Source organism: Hydra viridissima, unplaced genomic scaffold, assembly GCF_058129835.1.
Source record: "Hydra viridissima isolate aposymbiotic clone 2 unplaced genomic scaffold, HvirCarnegie_v1 scaffold_9, whole genome shotgun sequence".
Lineage (NCBI taxonomy): Eukaryota > Metazoa > Cnidaria > Hydrozoa > Anthoathecata > Hydridae > Hydra > Hydra viridissima.
In genome coordinates this window covers 14,685,501-14,708,075 of record NW_028324308.1, presented here as the reverse complement: position 1 = coordinate 14,708,075, position 22,575 = coordinate 14,685,501, and the positions used below count along the sequence as shown (strand labels likewise).

The 22,575-nt window shown below is 28.2% G+C and overlaps 1 long non-coding RNA gene and 2 pseudogenes across 2 annotated transcripts; all 3 read left to right on the top strand.

Moving 5' to 3' along the window:
- The first annotated feature begins 164 nt into the window (after positions 1-164).
- On the top strand, positions 165-7,407 carry LOC149884220 (zinc finger BED domain-containing protein 4-like; annotated as a pseudogene).
- Positions 7,408-7,520: 113 nt separating this feature from the next.
- LOC149884219 (uncharacterized) lies at positions 7,521-9,560 on the top strand (annotated as a pseudogene).
- Positions 9,561-18,448: 8,888 nt separating this feature from the next.
- Positions 18,449-21,138, top strand: LOC149884218 (uncharacterized). Of its 2 annotated transcripts, none has more exons than XR_016456046.1 (4): positions 18,449-19,376; positions 19,875-19,994; positions 20,260-20,449; positions 20,920-21,138. It is a non-coding gene; the product is annotated as an uncharacterized LOC149884218 (long non-coding RNA). The 2 variants fall into 2 exon arrangements; XR_016456045.1 differs by having other exon boundaries at positions 18,458-19,376; positions 19,875-20,056; positions 20,920-21,132.
- The last annotated feature ends 1,437 nt before the right edge of the window (positions 21,139-22,575 follow it).

The following is a 22,575-nucleotide window of genomic DNA, read 5'->3' as shown; positions in this document are numbered from 1 at the left end:
TTTATAATCACAGTTTGGCATTTTACTGAATATTTAATATCTTCAGGCCTAACAAAATCTAATATCGAATTTATGCCTAAACCAAGATAGTTTATAATCGCGATTTGGAATTTTACTGAATATTTATTATTTTCAGGCAAAAATCCTGAACTACTTCGTGCCGTATGGAACCAGACGAACATTCAGGTAAAATACCTGAACCTGAACCTGGTTCAGGCTTAGGTATTTTACCTGAACCTGAACTGGTTCAGGTTTAGGCAAATTACCGGAACCGAAACAGTTCAAGGTTCAGGTATTTTACCTGAATGTTCGTCTGGTTCCATACAGCACGAAGTAGTTCAGGATTTTTGCCTGAAATTTCCGTTATTTTACCGGAACTTTTTTAAGAGTATATACTATATATTGTATGTTTTCAAATAAAATAAATAAAAATAGTTTATATTTTGAATTTCAATTCTTGGTGTTAAAATAGCAAAGAATACTTTATTTTATTAATTCAATATATTTTAGTTTTTATTCTTTACGTTTTACATCTTGTTCAGTACCTGTAACAAAATGGAATTTTTAGGGAAAAAACGTATTTTTTTTAAGGAAAAAAAATTCTAAAAAAATATAGAAAAAAAAAACAACCGGTTCTTCAAAATTTGACAAAATCTTTAAATACCTTAACTCGTTCTCTTAAACATTCCAGATTTTCTCAAAAAATTTAATAAACTACTTATTTATGATAAATTACTGACTTCCTTAAACTTCATACCAAAAAAATAGGCAAAGTTCTAGATTTTGTAAAAGTTTGACAAATTATTTTGTTTGATATTTTTCTCTCTTGAAAGCTAGTAATAGTAAACACTTATTAAAAAAAAAAAATTTAACATGTCATGTACCTAATTATTGAGCCATAATAAATTATTTTAAAATCAAATTCTACCATATAAAATAATAACAATAAAGTAACTTAAAAATCTCTTAATAACCAAACGGAATAAGTTGACTTGCAAAAAATAGTAAAAATAATGCTAAAAACGATTTTTGTAATTTCTTTTGCTGTTTGTTTAATTTATTTCTTATTGCACTATTTTTTAGTATCTTAACTATGATGAGGGTAAGTAAGGAGAGGAAAGGCAAGTGCATCGGTGTTGTTATTTTCATAACAACATTTTGTTTTTAAAAATTTATTTAAAAAAATCAGAGGGAGGCGATGCAGTAATATAGAGAAGCAATTGCATACTGTTGGTGCAAGTTCTTTCGATGTTTTCTGAACAATATACGGTAGGGTCTTAGATATAATTTGTAAAATCTGCTTAGATAGTTGTTGCAAGATAATGCTGAATAGGAAAATAACTTCAGAAACTGTAGTTTTTCCTCATTTTTAAACTCTGAAATGCTACAACTCTTTCACACATCACTAAAACATTGACTACTTGCAATATTCCTTCTTTAAATACATTTTAAATCAAGCTCCTTATCTTCATTTTACTTTTTTAATAATTAAAGTAAACGAGTAATTAACAGTTATAAGTTGCTATTAAATGTTATTTAAATACAAAAGTGTTCATTAAATATTTCTAAATATTTCTAAATATTTCTAAATATTTCTATATATATATAAATATATATATATATTTATATCTATACTAAAAATAAATATATTTATTATATTTATTATATAAATATATATACATATTTATATTTAAATATATATATATATATATTTATATTTAAAATATATATATATATATATATATATATTTATATTTAAAATAAATATACATATATATATATATTTATATTTAAAATATATATATATATATATATATATATATATATATATATATATATATATATATATATATATATATACTATTTAGTATATATATATATATATATATATATATATATGTAATTAGGGAAAGATGAACATTTTGCTAATACTAACATAAAAAACCAATAAACTTGATTGTAAAAAACATTAGTTTAACATACAAATAACAATCCAAACTCAATATTACCAAAACATATACCAATACAGTTTATAAATCTTAAAAAAACGGTCTTAAAGAAAAAAAAAAAAAGCTTTTCAACAAGTATAATAGCATAAAACCATAACAACAGTTCTTAATACAACTGCCTCTGAGTTTGAATGCAAAATATGAAATTCAATTTTCTCAAGATTAAACTAAATATTTTAGATTTAATAGTTAGCAAAAGTTTCCCCTTCTCCATTATTTACTTAAACATAATGTGATCGAAAAGCTTAAAAAGAATGTCAAAATAAAGAAGCACCTTCTGGTATCATAAAAGATAGAACTGGTGAAGAAGTAAGAGTAACACTTGCCACTGGTGATACCCAGGAAAAAAAGTTCTATAAAACTTCTATAAACTTTTGAAACATATGGCCTATAGAACTTCTATAGAAATTCTATAGAACTTCTATAGAATGTCTATTAGTTTCTATAGAACTTGCTATAAAACTTTTTTTTTATATTAATGTATGTAAAAAATAAAAAGTTCATTAGGTATTCTATAGAAATTAATAGACATTCTATAGAAGTTCTATAGAATTTCTATAGACCATATGTTTCAAAAGTTTATAGAAGTTTTATAGAACTTTTTTTCCTGGGTAAATATTTCAGTGCTACATTATAGAACAACATTTCTAACAATGATAATTTTAAATGCTATTGTTGACATACAGCCAACTTAAGAATTGAGTGACACAAAAATACTTACATAAAAAAACGCAAACTTAAAGTTTTAAAATCTGGGTTAAAACTGAATAACGTAGTCAGTAACTTGATTGTTTTTTTGTTGGAGTTTTAACATTAAATCAAAAATCTCAAATTCAAAATTTCAGATGTTAACAATTTTCAGTGGCAAATAATCGATTAAAAAAAGTTTTCTTCATAATTAGCTTGAAAATCATCCCATAGATGTAGGTCCTGAATTTCATTTGATCAAAACTTTCAATATTTACACGGGTGTAAATTTTATTCTTCATCAAAAGTTTACTTAGTGTACTTTAGTTTAAAAAAGTTTTACTTAGTGTACTAATAGTTCGGGCTTATCTAAATATTATTTCAAACGTGAGTAAAATAATTGAAAACAATGGAAGAAAATATTGAAATAATATATCATCAAACTTCTAGGAAGCATCAGTGAAAGCAGACCTTTTCATATTTATGCGGCAATTAAGAATCACGTGGTGTTATGTTTTTCTCGGGAGGGCAAAATTGTAAACAAAAAAGTGAGAACGCGCAACTTATTTTTTATTATTTGTTTCAAATAAAATATTTGGAAATACATCATTGAAAGTAGTTTTTAACATCCCATTTAAGAATTATTGTATAAAATTAACATCAAATTAGTTTTTTAACTGTTGTGGCCTTATTACAACTGGACGTAAAGGCGAGCTTGTTGCTCACGATGCATAGGATCCCCAGAAATTTAGGGTAGTTGGAGCTAAACCAACCCCGCCCCGACCCATAACTGCCCCCTTCCAAGAACTACGTCTCCTTTAATCGTAAAATTTTTTTTTGTTCTATTCATTTTATCATGAAGCTTTTGCCAAAGTTGACAACCCCAAGCTAAGCAGGTTTAAAGCATACTTTCGTAGGAGAGTTATTGATAATTTTAAACTTCCACATCCCGATACAATCCATAATGCGCAATTCATGACTGATTCAATATATATTCTAACAATGCAGATGACAAAGGTAACACAAAAAAATTTAACTATGTATGATTAGACTTTATGCTTCATAAGTGTTATTAAGTATAAAATAGCAGTCTCTGCTCCAAGATATTATTTAGAAGCATTGAAAGGTTCCTATTAGCTAAGGAAAAGCTTTTCCTCAAAGAGCAAAAAAGATCTTGAAATGCTCCAATCAAATTCATGATTAAAACTAACCGTTTTTGCATCAGCAGAAAGTGATCTGCCTGGTGACACAAGTGTAAAAGTGATGAAGAAAAGGGTCATTAATGCTAAGCCAGAGATATTCAGAAAGGGTCCACCCAGAAAAACCTTCTTGATTCTGTTAATGTTTTTAAAGAAGATGTTAATGAATTGGTTGAGGAGGATTCTGGTTGCTAAATGCATTTTTAAAGCTAAAATATATTAAAGCTAAGATATATTAAAGCTAAAATATATCAGTTTTTTTTTATAAAAATCCTGGTAAGAAATGAATATGCTGAGCAAAATACTGGTAATATTTCAGATAAAGGGCAAGCAAGTTGGAAGATCTAATGCAATACGTGGTTCTCACAGCAAGAGAAAAAGATGTAAAAAATTTGATTAAATTTTATGTACCATTAAAACAATGGTTTTGATTAGAGATGGGCCGATTCCGATTCCGATTCTCCCGATTCCAAAGATTCTCAAGAAATCGTAAGAATCGCGATTCTCTACCTTTTTTAACGATTTCGATTCTTTCTAAAATGACTTTTTAACGACTTTACTTCTTTTATTAACACTCCCTTGATAATTGAAATAAAATATTCACTCTTTGCCATTGTGACTTTCTTTTGTTTAATTTACTTTAAGTTTTCACTGTTGCGTTTTATATCATTGTTGAAGTTAAGTAAACTGTGAATGAAAACCTTAACAAAAGTAAACGTTGCAAATACGCAAATTACTGCCACAAAATTTCAATTGATATTTAAACCGGCGATAAGTACTGTTATAATAATCTTATTTGGTTATTTTTTTATAATTATTATTGTTTGTATTATTATTTTTTATTATTAGAAATGCTGTTTTTATTTCAGAATATAGTATCATTATCATGCCAAAACGTAAGAAAAGCGAGGTATGGGACTATTTTGCTATCGATTTAAATGACACTAACTCAGGCCTTTCACATCTATAGATCCGAAGTCAATAAAAATTACAAGGCTTATTGCAGAAATGATATGCACAGATAACCAACCTGTTAGTGTAGTAGAAAATCCTGGTTTCAAATGGTTACTGCAGTATTTGGAGCCATGATATACAATAACAAGCAAAAAATATTTCTCGGCTATTGAAATTCCTAACATTTATCAGAAGGTAAAATTCGTTTCTTGGCAAAGAAAGCTGATCATGTTAGTATAACTACCGACATGTGGAGCTCCATAGCTAATGTTGATTACATGAGCCTAACAGCACATTTCCTCACAGAAGATATGAAACAAATTCACATTTCTCTTGACGTGGTACCTTTTCCTTACGAGTTCCTCACTGTAGATAATCTTGTTAAGTTTATGAATGAAACACTTGAGCGTTGGGGACTACTTGAAAAACTCAACGTAGTAGTAAGAGATAAGGCCAGAAATATTGTCTCTGCTGTGGAAGTAGGGAAGTTTTCAAACATACAATTCAGTTGGTTGTAAAAGATGGCTGTCTTGACAATGAACGCATTTCTTTACTAACTGCTACATGTAGAAGAATAGAAGAACACTTTAAACATTCGGTTAAATCGTACAAACTTTTGAGACAATCTCAGGAGATTTTAGGACTTGCTAAACACAGCATCATTCAAGATAAGCCAACTAGATGGAGTAGCACCTTCCACATGCTAAACCGTTTAATTGAACAAAAAGATGCGATTCTGTTGGTAACGTCACATTTCCCAAAAGTTGCTCGACAAAACAAAGAATTGTCAACCGAAGAATGGGACAATTTGGTTTCTCTCGTTGCTGCTTTAAAAGTTTTTGAAGACTTCACGCTTACTGCAAGTTCATCAAAAGTAACGACATCAAGTTATCCCAATAATAAATGCAGTTAACATATTATTTGATTGCATCACGGACTACGGAAATTTCAAAGAATCTCTGTGTGAATCATCGTCGTTACGGAGACTGCTAAAATAAATCTATATATGCTTTTACAACAATACTAGATCCCAGATTTAAAAACAAGATTTTTAGGAGCAGGACGAAGGCTGAGAAAGCTGTTACTTTATTGATCGGTGAGTTGAATGCATTAAAAATAGACGAAGGTCTTGAAACTAAAGTTGCTGAAAATCAAGAACGAACCACACCTACTCCAGGTGCTGTCTGGTCATTATATAACCAGATAATTAACTCAAATTCTGTGGTAAGTATTGTATGTACTTCTATATTATTATTGTACTTTAAATATTGCAAAATATTGGACTATATTTCTCCGCGAAGCAACCTAGTTCGTCAAGGTCCGTGTTTCGGATTTAAAGAATTGAGAAAGGGCTATTACCACGATTAAGAACACAAATTAATTTAAAATAAAATGAGTAGCCTCTCCAACTGGAGTAGCCTTCTCGACCATGGGGAGGTAAAAAATATAAAAAAAGTTCATTTTTTTAAAATATTTTAGATATACTGCATATTGCACTATGTCAGACGAAATAGCAATGTACTTAAAAACCTCTACTCGCAAGTCACGAAGATGTGTTTGATTTTTGGAGGATATCCAAATTTCTTAATATGAAAAAACAAGCACAGAAATATTTAGGGACTCCTCTAAGTACAGTGTTTTCGGAGCGGTTATTTAGTACTGCGGGGCTTATCTGCGACCAGAAAAGAAGCCGGTAAACTCCGTAACGAGTGCAAATGCTTGTGTTTTTTTGAACAAAAACCTGCTATTTCTAAGCTATCAGTACTAATGGTAGAGACTTATGTAAATGCTGAAGATACAATATTCTGTTTATCTGATCACTATCCATTACTTATGACTATATTATTTATTTCTTATTATTAATAATCAGGTTATAATAACATTCACTATATTATTTGTTATTTATTAATATGATATCAGTTAAGTTGTTATTATTTCACAAGGCCAACACGATTTTTAAAGTAGGGGAGGGGGGAAGGGCACATTCCCTTATTTTGTAAAAAAATCCTCATTTTCGAAGTCAGTTTAAAAAAAAAAAAAAGTTTTCGATAAAAAGGAGTGGGGAGGGCGTGCTCCATAGAGCCTCTGTGTTATAAGCCCTGTTTCACCTGTACATATAACTGACTTCAATAATTTTATTTTTAAAGTCCGTGTAAGTACTAAATTAACTATAAGCACTATCAGTTAAATTGAAATAATAGAAATCGCAAAAGAATCGGAATCGGTAAAGAATCGGAATCATAACTGAGAATCGGAATCGGAATCGGAATCGGTATTTTTTGGAATCGGCCCATCTCTAAAAATATTATAAGAAAGGTAATACGAATCAACGTTTTCGATTAATAAAAAAACTAAAGCCTATTCCAACTATTTTGGATTGCACAAATTTGCCTGAAGAAGGTCCATCACAACTTATAAAATCTTCTAATTCGTTAAGAAAATCACCAACTAAAAGAATATTTCAGCCAGATCAAAATGGACAGTTTTTATTGAGTGATTTGATTAATAACTTTGATGATATTACTGAAAGTCTTGCTCTAGATGGTTTTTCATCCTAACAATTAGTAATTTTTTATAAATTGTATACTTAATTAGTAATTTTTTATATAATTGTATACTAGTCATAGTACTTTATCTATTCCTGAAGTTACAGAGTGCATTCGCATAAACAATGAGATGCATGTTAAATTACTTTACAAAGGTTCACCCCTGCCATTGCCTCAGTGGTTTCGTCATGGAAGAGATTGTTGTTTATCTCGTAAAAGTATGCTTTATAATTTTCCTACCTACATTAAATCACAAGCCGAACAATTTAGACTGAATTACAGCAAATTAAGTATATGAAGAAACCTATTTTTCAGCCAATATTATAAAGTATTCACTGATGTTATGATATACTTCTACACAGTCATACCAACTTTTGCGTGAAGAATTGCCTTTACCATCAATATCGTTACTTAAAAAAATAACTAGTGGAAATATTGATGCTCTAAGTTGTGCATAACATTTAAAATTAGAAGGGAAGATATCTCAAGACATTTGCTTGATTTTTGATGAAATGTACTTGCAAAAATGTGAAGAGTATTTTGGTGGAGAGATGATTGGTAGTGATGAGTCTGGAGAATTGTATAATGGAATAGTTTGTTTTATGATAGCTGGCCTGAAACAAAACATTCCATATGTGATTAAATCATCACCTAAAAAAACAATGCTGAATGGTTGAAAGAAGATATTTTTGAATGTCTTCGTATTCTTACTGAATGTGAATTTAATGTTAGAGTTATTGTGTGTGACAACCATTCCTCTAATGTTTCTTGTTTTAAAAAAATCCTTTGTGCATCAAATTAACAAGCTGAAGATTTGTTTTTTTATTTACAATTTAAAAAAGATTTACCTTTGTTTCGATGTTGTACATCTTATTAAAAATATCAGAAACAATTTGTTAAATTGTAAAAGATTTTTATTTCCAGATTTTAAGTTTGATGGATTTAAAGATCCTATAATTGTATGTGGTGGAGAAATAAAATGGAGCACCTTCCACAATATTTATGAAAAAGACCTCGCACTTGATGCTGGTTTGCGTAAAGCACCAAAAATAACAATGAAAGTATTACATCCAGGCAATTTTAAACAAAACGTTTCTTTAGCACTTGCAATTTTTGATGAAACTACTTCTGCAGCAATTCACTTATATTTCCCTGATCTTAAAAGTAGTGCAGATTTTTTGACATTATTTTACAAGTGGTTGGTTTTATCAAATTCAAAAAGTCTGTATTCAACGTCTAATATTTTAGGTAATGCAGTTTTTTCTGGAGATAAAAAAACCTGAATTTCTTAGGGAAATGGCACACTGGATTGAAGCTTGGCAATTGCAAAAGGTACCAAACTGTGAGAAGTTTATTTTAAGTGCTCAAACAGCTGCAGCATTGATAAGAACACTTAATTGTCATACCTCATTGATTGAGGACTTACTTAATGACGGATATAACTTTGTTTTAACTGGGAGGTTTCAAAGTGACCCATTAGAAAGGAGATTTTGACAATATAGACAAATGAGTGGTGAAAGATTTTTGGTTGGTTTAAAAGATGTCACTATTTCTGAAAAAATATTAAAAATCAAAAGTATAGTTAAAGAAAGTATTAACTTTGATGATAGTTTGAAAGTACCACTCGATTCAGAAAATAATTCAACAGATTTGAAAAACTTTCTTTTTGATATCGATACAACTCAGTGTGCTCCAGATATCATGAGTCTAGCACCAGAGAGTAGAGAAGTAGGTGCTCATATCGCTGGATATATAGCAAAGAAACTAAAAAAACGCTTTGGTACATGCTGTCAAGAATTTTTATGTTGTGATAATATTGATGAAAGTAATCCTGATCATACTTATTTACCAATTATTTCAAGGGGTGGTCTCACTATTCCTTCACCATCACTTTTGGATTATGTTTGCACATCGTTTGCTACTCTTATAACAAAATAAAGAATTTTAACTTACTTGCACGACAAGCTTTAGAATATTTTTTAAATCACTTTTGTGACTCTTTTCAGACTTTTTCTTGTCCCATGCATGAGAAAACTGGGATAAAATTTGCTGGAAGAATTGTTATCAACATTTTCCTTAATAATAAAAGAATTATATCTACCAGCGAAGTAGCTGTTGATCATGTAAAATCTTTTAAAAAGAGAAAATTTGTAAAAGCTCAATAAATTATATATAATACAATTAATTATTATTTTGATGAAAAAAGAAAAAGATTTAAAGATTTTATATAAATATTCTTGTTTTTTAAATTGTGTCTGTTTACTTAAATTCTAAGTTTTAAAATAATAGCTTGTTTTGATATCTTTTTATTTATTTATTTCTTATATAATATTTGTTTAGTATCTAAATTTATGACTATTAACTACTTTTGTCGACTTTTTAAATTTAGAAAGTAAAATACATTTGCAAATATTCAAAAAGTCTTAAGTTTTCGAAACATAACGATTTTGAAAACTGGCTTTCTATTTTTTTTTGCAAAATGCAAAATATCCGGCCGTATAAATAAAGAAGGCCATGTGTAAATAAATTTTAGGGTTTGAAAGCTTCTTCTATGAAGCGAAGTTTTCGATGATTCAAGAAAATCATTTTTCTCATTACTTCATGGATATTAGCTAATAAGAAGACTATTAATATTAGAGGAAACAAATTTATCTTTTATATTTTTGATTTCTCAATGGTATAGTATTGGTAGTTCAGGTAATGAACAACTTTAAAGTTATGTAAAACCTTTTTGCATTAAAAAAACTCTGTTTTTTTGCGGCATTTTAACGGTTAAGTTTAAATTTTACATATAAAATTTTTAGAAGACTTTTTTGATCACCCAGATGCTTTCTACAATGTTGATGAGATAATTTTGGAATTGAACCCGAGCATGAAAAGATTTATTACAAGAATAGTTGTGAAAACTATTTACAAAGTTAATTTATGAAGACCTAAAGAAAACATCACTGTTTGCTGTTACTTTGTAGCTAATCTATGTTAAAAACCCAGGTCATTTTGAAAGAAGAGTTTGCTGGGATAGGAGATCTTGCTAATGCTTCTGGAACTGTCCATGGTGATTTTCTGTTCATACAAATTTAATATGGATGGCAAAACCGCTGAAAGACATTTCACATCCGTTTTCATTTTTTTAGACAATCGCTAATGCTGGAAAAAGCGAAAACAAAATCAAAGTCATCTGTACCTGTTGACAAAAAAAAGTTTTCTACACCCGCTAATATTCAATAATATGTATTATACTTTTAATGAACTTTTGAATATTTTGAGAAACTAAATTAGATTTTCTTTCATTCTTATTTGCTAAAATGCAATAAAAGCTATTTAATCTTAATGCTTTTTTAAACTTAACCCAATTTTTTCTCAAAAGAAAATTAAGTCATTTTTTAAAGAACTGTAAAAGACAATCTTTTTTTTAGGACAGTAAACAGATTTCATGCCCCAAAAAACAAATTTGTTAGTTAACGTCGCACAGTGGCTCAGCATGATCAAAAAAGCGCCAAAAACTCAATAAAACCTGATAAACATCATAAATAAACAAATGTGAAAATAATAGTTTTTTGGGTCAAAGAATTCAAATTTTTTAACAATAATGTATATTCCGCGCACCTTTGACACGTACATTGCGTGCATACGCGTTCTCACGCGCGTTATGCTTGACTGCTGACAAAAAAAAGTTTTAGTTAAAATTTTATAGAGTCTTCAAACCAAAACACAACACTGATATCTTACTCAACTTGATAATTGTAAAACAATAGTTTTTACAGGATGTCGGTGCATAGAAAAATGCTTCATTTCAGATTTTTTAAACTTGTTTTATAATTTGCATTACAATTAGTTTAATAACTTTATTCGTTAACATTTTTCCTTAACAATTCTAATGATTTCTAAAAGATATGCTTGATATTTTTGGATCTGACTTTACTAGAAGGTAGTGGATCTGATTCATCACAGAGTTTAACCTTGATATTTTTGCCGTGTGCCAAAGTCTCGTATTTCTTATCTCTTTATTCAAGCTCTCCAGTGCATCCTCCGAATATACCCCAATTAGCAAAGTTAGTTTATGTGATATGGAAAAACTATGTAGTAGCAGTTTGTGTACAGTAGGAAGCATTACATACCAGTCGTACAAACTCGCTATAAGTTTATCTCGCTGTTTCAGTGCAGAATGATTCAAATTCATTGTTATTAATTGGATATCTACAAGATATGGTAATGAGAATATTATAAAATTTTTTAATTATATCACAATCAACTTTAGTAATTTCAGAAAAAACTTCATGATTTTTAAATGCTCTTCTGGCATGATTACCATCATTAGTATTGCAGAACCCAGCTTTAGGGATATCAACAGAAAAACTTAATCGTTCTCTAAAAAGTAACTGAATCTCGTTCTTTTTTTAAGTTTACAAACAACCTCTCCTCAATTGTTTTTGCCTTTTACTTTTTAGTTTCCAATTTTTAACCTAAGTGAAGAATAAACTTCAAGCACTCTACCCAGCAGTGCAGACCTGAAATTCCGAGCGCCAAGGCTGAATCATTTTCAGTCTTTGCTTTTACCAAATCAATATTGTTCATTTAATTAGGATTAGCATTGCATACATTGCAGGATTGAAAGGATTTTTTGTCTGTAAGAGCTTTAACTACTTTATTATCAAACATTATAAGATCAATCTTATAGTTGACTAAAAACATCACTATTCTTCCTGAAATTTTCATAGTTTTGCAAAATTGCTTTAACGTAGTTATTTGGCTTTTTAGATCAGTTTCTTCTTCTCTGCATAATATTGGTCTCTCTTTTTTATATTGTAGATGGAGAGGTCTACAAAAGTGACAACTTGACGGACTTTCATTTTTCCAAATTGCGGCATCTCCTACTTTAAGCTGTACTGAAAAGACTTTCTTCATGCTTAAACTCTATAATTGTATGCTTAAACTCTATAATTGTATGCTTAAACTCTATAATTGTATGCTTAAACTCTATAACTGTATGCTTAAACTCTATAATTGTATGCTTAAACTCTATAATTGTATGCTTAAACTCTATAATTGTATGCTTAAACTCTATAATTGTATGCTTAAACTCTATAATTGTATGCTTAAACTCTATAATTGTATGCTTAAACTCTATAATTGTATGCTTAAACTCTATAATTGTATGCTTAAACTCTATAATTGTGTTGCTTGTGCCATACTTCTGCTCGTAAATACTTTTGCTCGATGCTCCGTCAAAACCAAACTTTATATATAAAACTCCAGATATTTTTTCATCTTGATCGGATTCCGGCATATCTATTATTTCAGAAATTCTACTAACAGGAGGTGGAATAGATATGTACATTGATATGTAAAAGGTGGGATAGATATGTACAGAGCTGAGTTTTTGAGCATTTGATATTTTTACTAGAGCTGAGTTTCTGAGCATTTGATATCACTAAGACCAGTGTTTATTTTTAATGCAAGAGCTTCATCTACACTCATATTTAAGGGAAAGGTTTTATCCAAACTGTCGTTAACTTTTTTTGACATCTAAAACATTAGACATGTATTTCTTTAAAACGTAAACTTAATCTTTTTTTTATCAGCATTTGCACTTCTTGCAGAAGCTAAAGATAGAGCTTCATGATGTTCAACAGCAAATTCTTTTATTTTTTCTCTTTTGCTTCAATCTCCAAGGACCTCCCATTATTTATGGGGCCTTCCAGAACCAAAAGGTCTACATTTATTGGTCATAAGATTTCCTTGAAGCCATTTATATTCTTTTTCTATAAATGATATTTCTACCACAATGTTTTAGTTTTTTCTTCACCTTTGAAATAAATGTAGCTAGAGTAATTTCGCTTTGTTTATGTTCTCTTTGTTAATATCTTTTTAAGTTCTCTTTGTTAATTTCTTCATTTTTTTTTTTTATTTCTTTAAATAAATCCTTTCATAATCGTAATTTTTCCACTCCTATTTCACGTATAATCGGGATAAGATCTAATCTTTTCGTTGTTAATATTTTTAAGAATCGCCAACACAATAAAATCTTTAATACATGCATATCAGAAACATTTTTTAATTCTTTTTATATTTTTTACTTAATACTGTTAAACATTTTATGTTATTATTTCTTTAAGAACTATCACATTAGGTTTCCTGAAATTATACTATATTAATGTCTAAGTAGATAATTTTACTTGTATATTCCAGGAAATACATAAGTTGTTTAGCAAAGCTATTTCAAATATGTTGTACTTACCAAATAAAAAATCGTTATTCAAAAATTTCTCAAATTAAAATTCAATATAATTATTCATTTTTTAACAATAATAAAAATTCAACTTCAAGATTCAAATTTAAAAACTTTAACAAACTTCTAAGTAGAATATAATATCAAAACTGTGTTTCTTAAATCCATATTTAATATTTTAAAACAAGTTATACAAGTTAAGAAGTTTTTCAAGCTTCCCGCCATTTTCATTTGTTTTGGTTTAACAAACCACTGTCAAAAAATGGCGGAAAACAAGGTTTTTATGGATTCATTGACATTTGTATTTCTTCAATAACTCCCTGTACCGCACAATTTGGTGCACGTTTCATTTAAAAAGAGCATATAACTCAAGAATTTTAAGCTCTCCAGGTTACTCAGGAAACGGAAAAAACGCAAAAAACAAATCTTTTACCCTATTCACAAGTTCCTCTGGCTAGAACAAATACTGAGCTGTAGTATTAATTAGTTTTCAAAGATCCAAACTAAATTTTGAACGGCTTAGAAAAAACTGTTATCTTATTCAGAGCTTTGATTAAATTATTTCATATTAATCACTTTTTATTGATATTGTACTTGATCACTTCTTTTCCGAAAAAGAGAATTTATGGATACATTTTAAACACTTAACATCATCCAAATAATAAGTTCACCTTCTTAAAATTGACACAAATGAACCACTCGTGCTAATTTTTTTCCAAAACTTACATAAATGCATCATACTTCTTTTTGAGTATTGATTGTAAGATGGCTGATATATATATATATATATATATATATATATATATATATATATATATATATATATATATATATATATATATATATATATACGCTAATAAATGTAATTTCATGTACACAAAACTTTAAAGAGCACTTAACAGAATTTTAGCATACACTAAACTGACAGCCAAACATTTTGACAAAAATTTCGTTATAATAAATCCGAATATGGTAACACCATACTATAGTTATGTTAAATCAAAGAATCAAAAACAAAAAAAAGTGCTTTTATAATGCTGACCAAAAAGATAACTGAATGACAAAAGCCATATTAACTTTTGAATTCGGGATAATATTATCTTAAATCAGCAAAAAAACAGAAACAACAAATTTTCTGTTGACCTGTGCAATTTAAGTTCAACAAAAAAATGTTAGTTTTTGTGATGAATATTTTATATTTCTCGAATAGTTTTAAAAATTGTTTTCTTATACAACTTATACTTTTTAAATCTTTTTTCATTAAACGTTTCATGTTTTTAAACGTTTGGTATTCTTCTATTAAAGCTGTTGTTACACAATCGTTTGAAATGGTTGAAGACATTTCATTGAAAAATTACTAGCTTGTTGCAATTCTAAATAGTCTTCCGAAAGAATTTGAATTATCATTTGAATTAATGCCGACTTCATTTTTAAACAGCTGGACAAATTTTATTCACTTAACTATTGACGATGATAACAGAAATTATGGTAACAGAACCCCAGGAGTGTGGTTTCAACCCGATAATAGTTTATATTTTAATACATCAGCAAATGTTTCAACGAAAAATTTATCTGCATTGACAGCAAGGACTCAAATAATGGAGTGGACCAAAGTTAAAATATCACAACTACTTAATGCTCAAGAATATATCTTCACAGTTCAAGTAGCAGAGACTGACATTTACACTGTACAAAACTCGTTCCCACATGAGTTTCAGAATGTTAAAATGTATTTGGACGATCCCTGGTATTTGGTACAACCTGGGTTCGTTAGAAATCTTATAATTTCAAATACTTGTGAAGGTATTTATAAAGTAAAAATCTTTTCTGAAAATTTGACAATTTTTCCAAATTGAAGTAACATTCAATGAAATGCTATTGTTATAGAACTCTTCAACGTTATTGAAGAGATCGAAATGAAGAAAAACCAGATAGTTAAAACTTTAAATAAACTTCCAAGGGAATACGAAGTACCATTTGAATTGAAACCTACTTCAAAAACGAACGCCACTTATAGTAGTTTCATTCATTTAACTATTGGGAGTGATAGTATGGGAGTGTTTATGGCGATAGGACTCCTGCTGTTTGGTTTCATTTAAGCAAGTTACATTTTTCTTCTGCGTTAAGCGGAATATCTCAAGCGTTTGATTCAATTATCATTATGAATTTAATGGAGTGGACCAAAATTAAAATTTCACAGCTACTTATAAAAAAAAGTACGTTTTTTCAATATGGGTTGACGAAAATTCTATTTACAGTGTAACAAATTCTAATGCGAGAGAATTTAATAATGTTAAGGTTTACATTGGTGATCTATGGTATGTCGCACAAACAGGATATATTCGAAACCTTGTAATAAAAAATGCTTATGTAGGTAAGAAAGTACTTTATTTTTTTAAATAATATTTTTCTTTTTTTAAATTACAGACGGCATGAACATATTAAATATAGGAAAAATAAAATGAATTTTTTTAAGCAAACTTCTTTTAACTATTTTTAATAAATAGCTCTAAATTTCAGGCTGTTTTTTGTTATAATCTGGATCAAGATCATTTTGTGGTTAAAGTTCTACTATAAGTAATTTTATTATACAAGTATGAGTTCCAAGCATTGTGTTTGCGTATATGAAACAATCTGAAATATGTTTGAAAGTTTTATTATCAATTTATCATGCTAATGACACGTTCCTTCACATAAGTTAAAGTATTTCTTCTTCCATTTTTTACACGAAACAATTCACCGTAAATATACAGGCTGGGTTGCAAAGCAAAAAAATTGCACAGGAATAAGTTGAAAAATACATTTTAAAGTTTAAACTTTAACTATCCTAATTAAACAAAAATTAACATTAACAGCACAATAATTTTAAAATTATTACACTTTCATCATTGAAAATATGCGGGCAAAGAATTTAGCTTTTAACCCATCCCTTTTTATTTATTATTATTCAGAATAATTTGAAAAACTAGAGATTGGTTTGTAAAGCCTCAGTGGATCCAGATTAAAGTAAAAGGAGGGAACTCACCTTCTTTGATATTATTTTGCTATCCAAGTTTATTACATCCTGATTATTTTGCTCTAAATATAAGAGTTTGTAGTAAAAGTGCATTTATTACCGACACCTTTCGATAATTAAAATACTTTCCAAGTAAAAGAAAATTTCAAAAAAATATCGATGTTGTTAATGTATTTGAAATAAAAATCATAAAAACATGAGAAGATTATTAAGAATAAGTGCAAAGTAGGAAATAGTGGAAAACTAATTCTCTGGATATAATCTATTTTTATGTATCAATACCAAAATTCAAAACACAATTGAAACACAAGAACTGTGTCTTGAATAAATTATACAACGTAACCCCTTTAGCCCCTTTAAAGTATCGTTTTCTTTTATTATGATGCCAGGTCTTTATTGAAAATTCAACTTGGTTAGATTACAAATAAAATTCATATTAAGCATCAGTGAAGACATTAAAGCAACAATGAAGCAGTTAACCTTTTGTTTCTTAAGCCTCGGTGCTCATGCTGTTAATGTTGATTTTTGTTTAATTAGGATAGTTGAAGTTGAAACTTTAAAATGTATTTTTCAACTTATTTCTGTGCATTTTTTCGTTTGGTAAATTAATGAGGAATATAAATAGCCTCATAAAAACATGCAAAAGTCTTATATCTTTTTAAGCCTAAATAGTATTTTTTCTTTTCAATAATAATGTTAACAAATCAGCTTTTAGAAATTATATTAAAATTCATGGGCAACGAAAATTATTTTCAAATTAGAACCATTTTTAACTTTATCTAATATAATCACATCAGAATATAACTAATTTATATTGATATCAATTGGTTTGTTATTGAAAAATAATTTACAATGAGAGCTCTGATTTTCTAAGCTTTGCAACCCAGCCTGTATATTTACGGTGAATTGTTTCGTGTAAAAAATGGAAGAAGAAATATTATTACTAAATACTAAGTTGAAGATTATTAATACAATGAGGCTATTTTTATTTTCACAGTTTTAAAACTTTGACTAGTTTTCCATGTATAAATTCACACTTCAATTTATACAAAAATCGATAATTTGTTGCACTAGAAAATTGACGATATAAAAAGTTTAAACAGTTGAAGTTTCTTATAAAATAAAACTTAAATTTTTAAGAAAGCATAAAATTTGACGCCCAAATTTATTACTCAAATTTATTCCCCATATGTGATGCAGGTTCGCGCCCCAACCACCACAACCTTCCTTTTCTATTAGCCGGTAATGTATATATAGTTTGTCATTTGAGCACACCCAGTAAACATGCTTTAGTTGGTCCAACTGACGGGCCAGTATTGGCTATAGTTGGCTGACTGTTGGCATTTCTTGCCAACCATTTACCGACTGTGTACCGCGGGTTTTTGAATCGTAAAAGTTTCCCGTAAGTTTTATAAACGTATTTTAAAAATTAGTCGCATGGTCTAAGTGAATTTATTTTTATGATGACACCATTGTTGTACTTGTACTAGACATTTTAGCTCTATTTTAACTACTATTAAAAGTTAAAATACAGCTAAAATGTATATGTGCGTGTATATAGTAGTGTTTATGTGTGTATTTCTGTATGTATGTATTTCTGTATGTATGTATTTCTGTATGTATGTATTTCTGTATGTATTTCTGTATGTATGTATTTCTGTATGTATGTATTTCTGTATGTATGTATTTCTGTATGTATGTATGTATGTATGTATGTATGTATGTATGTATGTATGTATGTATGTATGGATGTATGTGTATAATATATATATATATATATATATATATATATATATATATATATATATATATATATATATATATATATATATATATATATATATATACAGGGTGTCTGCCAGATCAGGGGAAATCAGGGAAAAATCAGGGAAATCAGATATCTGCAAAAAATCTAGGAAATTAGGTTGAACTTTAGAAAAATCAGGGAGAAATCAGGGAAAATGGCTCTTCATCAAACTTACATAACTTAAATAAGTTGTATATAGTACATGTAATATAAAAGTTTATTTGGCAAATAGTTTTATGAACTTTTTTTGCATCAAGGGAATCTTGAATCTTCACATGCAAAAATGTAAACAATAATACAACCCATTTTGAATGTATCAATACTTGATACATTTAATATCGGTTGTATTATTGTTTACATTAAATGTATCAATACTTGATACATTTATTGTGGGTTGTATTATTGTTTACATTTTTGCAGTTGAAGAGCATTTTTCTAAACGACTCTGATCAATCTTTGTGAAGTTGAATTTGGGTAACTTTAAATTAAATCAAGGAAAACAGGTAGAAGATCAGGAAAATATGAGGAAAAAGTCAGGGAAATCCACCCTAAAATATTGGCAGACATCCTGTATATAACATGCATGCTTAAAAATTGTTATATTCTAATATATATGTTATAGTAAAATAATTTATATGTATGTATTTTGTATATATTGCATAAATATATGCCATATATACAATATTGACATAATATATGCAGTATATGAATAAATGGTATATGCAATTGCATACACAATATGGCATATACATTTCATGTTAAGCATATATGACATTTATATTATGTGTGTGTGTGTGTGTGTGTATATGTGTGTGTATATATATACATATTCATATAATTCATATAATTATAGCATTTTATTAAAAGGGACATCAACTTCTAAAAACTATGAGAAAACTGTTCAAAATTTTGGGGATCAGGAAAGAAAGGTTTTGGATAAACTGTTTGTTTTTTTTTTGTTTTTTTGTTTTACTACTTGTTATACATTGTATATGTGTTAAGCATCATACATTGATTATGATGCTGACATGTATTGACAAAAGAAAACTATATTTTTTGTAAAAAAAAAATTGTGTTTTAATTAATGTCATAAATGGATGAAGGCTTTAAAAAAATACATATTTCATGTTACAAAAATACACATTTCTACTTTTTTATGCAGATAAAGGTTTTAAATAAAGCTCTTTCCCGTGACCTTAATAACACAACACAAAAATGTGCTAGAATACCATTTTTACAGCAATCAATTTACCTAAAGGGATAAATAACATGAATATTTAAAACTTTAACTCCAAATATTTGAGTTCCATAACACCTTCATCCATGTATGTCTTTAATTAAATAACTAGATTGTGTTTTTGAAACCAGTTTTCCAATAAGATTCAAATGCAATTAAATATTATTTAATAATTTAAGTATGTTTATAGAGAAGTAAGCAGCTTTGGAGTTAAGATTAACAGAACTGGAGCAAAAAAATAAGTTTTTAGAAGTTGAAAGTTTTTTGGATAATGAAGACATTGTTGTTCCCCCTGGCCTTCCAATTGAAAGTAAGGAAGATTTGGAGAGGATTAACCTTATGCTACAGATGAAATCTGAGCTGGCTCTCTATGTAATTTGAAATTATTTTCTATATTATAATGTTTGTAGCAGTCTACAGGTTGAGTTTAAACTAGTAATTATTATTTTATAAGACCAAAGATAAGATAATTTAATAATACCTTAGTTATATTATACCGCATTACATTTTCATTTACCTTTGAAAAAATAATTTAAATAAAAAAAGTTGTAATATGTAGCATTATTTGCTTTTAGGTCGAATATCTGCGTTCTATTGGCGGTAAAGTTGAACGTCCAGAATACATATGACGTGTGTTGGGTGCCATGTTTTCTAAAAATTTTAGCATTTTATGTAATCTAAACGGATCTTCAAGTAAGATGATAGCTACTGGAATGGGCAAGATTAAGTTGCGATGTTATCATTTTGTGTTAAAGTGCTTACTATGTAAGTATTACTAGTTATGTAAATTTTTAGTCTATTAAAGTCAACTGTATTATTATATTTAAAAAATATGTTTACAACACTAAGAAAGAATATAATATGTTAGTACTTATGACAATTACCAGTGTTGTCATTAGTTGTGAATTTGTAAGATATTATATTCTCCCTTGGTGACTTGAACTTATCAATGTCGTATTTTATTGTTAACTAGAGATGTTAATTGCCAATGTAAACTATGATTTATTAGTATTCAACTATATGATTCTTAAAGAGCATATAGAAGTTTTTCTTGAACCTATAAGCTAATTGCTCTCGGTTATCATATGCACATATTTTTAAAACTGCCAACCAGTTAATGTTATTCTCGATTTGCAAAGTATATGTATAAGAACTTAAAAATAACTTAAAAATAATTTGTATTTAAACAAAAAGGAAATTGAGTTTTTAAATTTATTTTCATTTTATTCTTTTAGCAGCAGTAAGAATTCAGTATCTTAATTCCAAGGATAAAGATATTTACCCAATTGTTTCAAGATTGTTTCAGGGCGCAATTGATCAAGGAGATGGGCCAATAAATAGATAGACGAAAACCAAGGTTATAAAAAATCAGTTGCAGTTAATCAATGAAAAGAATATTTAGTTATTATTTTCTTTTGCAAATTTATAAAAGTTTATTTATCTTAATTTTATTTATAATTCTAATTTTTCTTAATTATTATTGATAATTATCTAATAAATCGCCACGTTTTTAAATACTAGCGTTTTAAAATATTGTTTTTAATTAAAGCTGCCAATATTAATTTCAAACCTTTAATAATATTAACTACAATAATAGAATATTTTTAGTTTTTTATTTGTAAATATATTTTTTTAATGATCTGGAAATAAAAGTGTAATGATAAAAAATTTGTTCATTTTGTGTATTCAACTAAGTTATCTATAAATATAATACAATATTTTGTGTGGACAGTTGTACTGTTTGACTGGTAAAATCTGATATACAAACAATCACTATTAAATAGAAAATTAAATATTAAAAAGCTAAGTTATACTTGGTTATTAAGCAATCTTCAAAACATGATTTATAACTTTTGCACTTTCAATTTAAGCGCAAAAGCGAATTTAAAAAATCGCGAAAAAAAATCATATAGTTGGGCCGGTAATGGTACCAATTGTTAGCCAACTGTTTTATTATTGTTGGGCCGTTAATGGCAACCAATTGTTTAAAAACAGTTGGCTAAGTGTTGGTAAAAGCGTTACGTTTTTTTCACGGTACCAACTAAATAGCCGACTGTTGGCCCAACTGTAGCTAATAGTTGGTTATTAGGATCGGGCCAACTACTTACCAACTGTTCGATGTTTACTGGGCAATCTTTGTTCAAAGGTTGAATCAAGAAAGAAAGCATAGTCAAGTAATTGTCATTTATTTTTCGAAGAGTACGGAGTATCAGTTTTTGTCATTTCTAGATTAGATTCCAAATTTGATATTTCTTAAGGATAGAGAGGTAAGAGAAAAGTGATGACTTAAAGGGAAGAAAGTGATTATTAAATGCATTTGAATATTTAATTTATAAATATGATTTAAGTACTTATGTCTCAGAGTCTAGTTTTGCGTTTTTTTTGGTAAGGATAATTAATTTCTATTAGAGTTTTCCAGTAAAGAAATGGGATTGTGCTACCAGATAAGCTTTAAGTTATGTGGGTCATTTCCCTTTGATAACTTATATTCTTTAAGCTGAAAATCTGAACATTATAAATATTCACATTTATTGCCATTTCTAATATTCATATTTGATTTTCAATGCTACTCTATTTTTATATAAACTTATCAGAGAAATCAAAATATAAGATTTGAGAAATAGTGGAAAAACATAAGAAGTGATTTACAAATAAGTCGAGAAGCAAAAGATTATAATTTCAAATTTATATTAAGCTTGTGAAACAAATTTTTGAGCAGAAAATCATCTCTGGTATAAATGATAGATTAGGTTTAAGTATTTTTTTCTCAGATGTTCAGGATTTAGTGGTTATACTGCTAGGTGCCCACATAATTTAGAATACCATGTTCAAGCAAAATGAACTTCAGTGCTTGAATTGTATAAATAAAGTGTTTGCATTTCATGGAGATA